General features: G+C 40.6%; 1 protein-coding gene across 1 annotated transcript in view; it reads right to left on the bottom strand.

Moving 5' to 3' along the window:
* The window catches only part of WWC3 (WWC family member 3), a 120,573-nt gene that overhangs the window by 27,646 nt on the left and 88,855 nt on the right, over nt 1–4,072 (bottom strand). The window lies entirely within an intron of this gene.

Here is a 4,072-nt window from a genome sequence, read left to right as displayed (position 1 = left end):
CACACACACACACACACGCACACACACACACACTCCCTGCAATGGAATAAACAATTATTTTACAGTGAGGGAAAACCTTTTTGGGCCCGAGTGCCCAAACTGGATCACTAAACCAACTCATGTATCTCAAAGTGCCAACCTTGCAATTGCAACCTCTGCAGGCTCTCAGGTGGTCTGTACAGGCTCTCATGGTGGCTGTGCGGCTCTCAGGGGCACTATGTGGGCTCTCAGGTGGTCCAAAGGGCCCTCACTGGGCTCTGTGGGCTTTCAGGGGGGCTGTGCTGCCCTGAGGTGACCTGTTCTGGCTCTCGGGGGTCTGTGCAGCTCTCAGGTTGGATCTACGGGCTCTCAGGTGGTCTGAACGGACTCTTATGGGGGCTGTGCCACTCTTAGGGGCACTGTGTGGGCTCCCAGGGGGGCTGTGCGGCTCCGAGGTGATCCGGGGAGGTCGAGCATTCTTTTAGGGGCGGGCCTGAAGCTGGAGCTCCACTGCCCCTATTTCAATCCAGACCTGGGCTTACATCTCTGGCACGTGTGCCAAAGGTTTGTCACCACAGTTCTAGAACATCCTGACTGTTTTCTGATGTTTATGGCCAGCCTCAAGTTTATTGACAATTTCGACAAAATGTTTCCAGCAACAGATGCAACACACCCATATACACATACAGTATATCGTTATAATACTTATTTGTAATACTAAATGAAAGGATTGCGACTGATGCCACTTTCCCGTTATTAAAAATGCATGGTGTGCCTTTTAAAAAATGTAATAAATCTACTCCCTTCTGACTCTGGAATACAAGACAAACAGCCAAAAGTAAAACAAAGTATTCTGATACTTCTCAGTTTCCAAAGGAGAAATGACATTACATATGTCCAGGAAAAAAAACTCTCCCAGAAGAAAAGAAATCTTACACAGTTTATTTCCTACTAGCATCTGGAAGGAATTTAGATCACATGTCCCTCAAGGCAAATGTTTTCATGAACATTGTTTAAAAATCTTCTGAATTAAAATAAGACAGAGGATACGAAAATCATAACTGGTTGTGGTTGCAGTGGCAAGAGAAATCAAAATGTTGGGAAGATATTCAACCTCACAGATATTGTGCATGATTTCAAGTTTAAAAGTTCTGCTGATCTACAAAGATGGCTGCCAACTGAGACAAAATGGAAGAACTGAGGAAAAGCTTTTGTGTGTGCTGTAAATATTACAAGATACGATTTACATGAGACAATGAGATATGATATTCTGTGCTTAATTGTCTTTAAGTTAGGTATGCATTTATCAGTCATGCAGGCAGTCAAAGGTGAACTAATGGATTGCACAATATGTAGACTTGTCCATCAATTATAATTCTCATTAGTCTAACATTAAAATAATAAATGCTGAATTCCAGTTGATTTAGGGTACTACACATATTCGTTCTCCACAAGAAAGCCCCACATTTTTCTTTATTATTTGACTGTGTGCAAGACATGACCTAGGCCCTAATAGTAGTGGTGTATCTAAATATGGCCATTTTCTGTCCTATATGTTCAGTTTTTCACAATATCAGGAACCTGCTGTTAGTGAAACCCCTGACCTGGGATGAGCTCAGCTTTGGACCAAACCCAAGCTCCTTTGAACATGGAAGGAAGCTCCTTCCATGCCACCAATCAGCTGCTGGTGGGGAATTCCCCACCTGTAGTTTGACATAAGCAAAGGAATGTGATACAGTGATGTCACTGACCTTATATGGCTACACGCCTATATAAGGTAAATAACATTTGCCTTATATGGCTATGTGGTCATAGGTAAATGATGCAAGCACAGGCATCCCGTCCCTTTGTTTAAATGCAGCTGCAGGACATGCCCATACCGCAGATGATTGGGTGGAAATGCCCATGGTACTTTCTCGTTCAGAGGAGCTCAGGTTTGGACCAGGTTCAGTCTGAAACTGAGCTCATCCCTACCCCTGAACATGAACATCTCTTATTTGCTCCCTTTTGGTCAGTTTAAGATACCATTGAAAGCGTTTAGTTATATCTGTTGATTCAGCAAACAATCTCATAATGTAATTTGTCCTGTGCACTCTGCAGTGTTATTCCAAACAATGTCACTAGGGTGTATATTAGGACTACAAAACAACTCCCCTGTGTTATGAAGAAAGGCAGTGCTCCTAATTTACTTTGTGTTCAAGGGTGACAATACTGCTCCTCCATGGATACAGTTTATGAGCGTTGCCACCCTAGAATAGAACGTGTGTTACTGGCAGGATCATTAGGTACAATAATAGGAAAAAATATTGAAAAAAGAAAACTATTCAGCCACCACATGTAGGACTGGTGAGCTGAAATATACATTTTTGTTCTTGGGTTTAGCTACAGTTGACCTCCAGAATAATAATATATGAATAATGTTCTGCTTTGTAATACTGCAAACGTGTCAGGATAAAAATGTGTGAGCTGCCACTGCTAACCTGTGTACTGGCCCTTTATATGTACCTGCCTGTTCTAGGTCAGTGACTTAACAAATATCAAAGGACACATAAGCCCAGAAACAAGTCATTAATGGCAGCATCCATATTGCTATTGTAACTGTTTTTTTTATAATGCTTATCTGTCTCTGCAATCATCTATGGTGGTTATTTCTCCTGCTTTTATGCTTGGTTTGAACTACCCTACACACAAAAGAGAGGTAGCTATTGTTATAACAGTGCTGTCAAAAGCTGGCTCTGGAGATTGGAACAAGAGGAATAAATAAGCCAAAACTGCTATGCACATGTGTTGTGCAACAACAATAAATTAGCTATGTGTCCTTATCTTTATTGGAGGTAGCCTGCTCTTGCAAAACTGCTATAAATGATAATCTCAAACACCTAATAAAGAAAGAAATCAAACGCTGTGCCCAAGTGATTTCCACTTCTTATTCCTCCAGTCTGGCAATCATTCATCTGTGACCATGCATATTACTATGCATTCACGGTTCCTCACATACAATTTGGTATATAATTCTGGCATGTAACTCTTTATGCTCTACACCAGTGGCTCTGGTTCATAAGTAAACCCTGCACCAGTGGTAGCCAAACTTTGATCCTCCAGCAGTGGTGAAACTACTAATCTCATGATGCATTGCAAGACTCTCACAGGCATGACACCCGGAGGCACTGCATGATGGCATCACAGCTGGAAAACCAAAGTTTGGCTACCCCCTGCCCTAGACACACTTACAAATTGATTTATCATTATGACATCAGCTATATCATTGCCTATATGTATCAAAAAAACCTCATAAATGCTTTGTGTGTGGTTAATCTCCAAAACCCCCTGCACTACTAAAAGATTCACCCCTGGTTCTAGTACATGCTTGTCCAGAGGAAACAATGGTACGCATATACTCACCTATAATTCCTTAAATGGACATCCTGTATATTAAAATATTAACAAATTATTAGAAGTGCTAAAATGCTTACTTTTCACAGAGAAAAGAGAAACTACTGTTCCAAGTTTCTTTCAGGGTTGGCCTTGTTCCTGCAGGCCTAGGCACCTGATCATGGGGTGTCTGCTAGGTTGACAAAGTTCAGCATGGATAATGTGACCAAGCGCCTAGGCTTTCAAGCACATGGCCAGCACTAACGGGATTCTGAAGCAGCATTTTCTTCTGGAAAGATGTTTATTATAACCATTCAAAAAAATTCTAATAAATTTCAACTATTTACTTGAAAAGATTATCAATGTTTTCCAATATAGAACCTTAAAATAGCTCTTTAACTTTGGCATTTTTAAAATCTATTTATTCTAATACTATTGGTGGCATAGGTTCCCGGGATGTTACTATATGAGTTTTTGTTAGATAAAAATATACTAAAAAAAATAGTTTATAAAAGCATCTGTATAAATTATCATCAGTTGACCTTTATTACCCAGCGAGGCTCCCACTGAGTTCTGCAATCATGCAGGAAAACAGGTCTTTCCCTAGCGACTTCCTCTGCCACTCCCTGACCTTCAGATTTTTTATATGTCAGGAATTCCACCAAAAAAAAACAATACTTCCATTTAAAGTTACCACAGAAGAAAAGAAGAAAATGTGTTT

The sequence above is a fragment of the Nanorana parkeri genome, unplaced genomic scaffold (assembly GCF_000935625.1).
Source record: "Nanorana parkeri isolate BGI_ZX_2015 unplaced genomic scaffold, ASM93562v1 scaffold122, whole genome shotgun sequence".
In the NCBI taxonomy this organism is placed as follows: domain Eukaryota; kingdom Metazoa; phylum Chordata; class Amphibia; order Anura; family Dicroglossidae; genus Nanorana; species Nanorana parkeri.
Note: the sequence above shows the minus strand (reverse complement) of the source record. Positions and strands in the feature narration are given on the sequence as shown.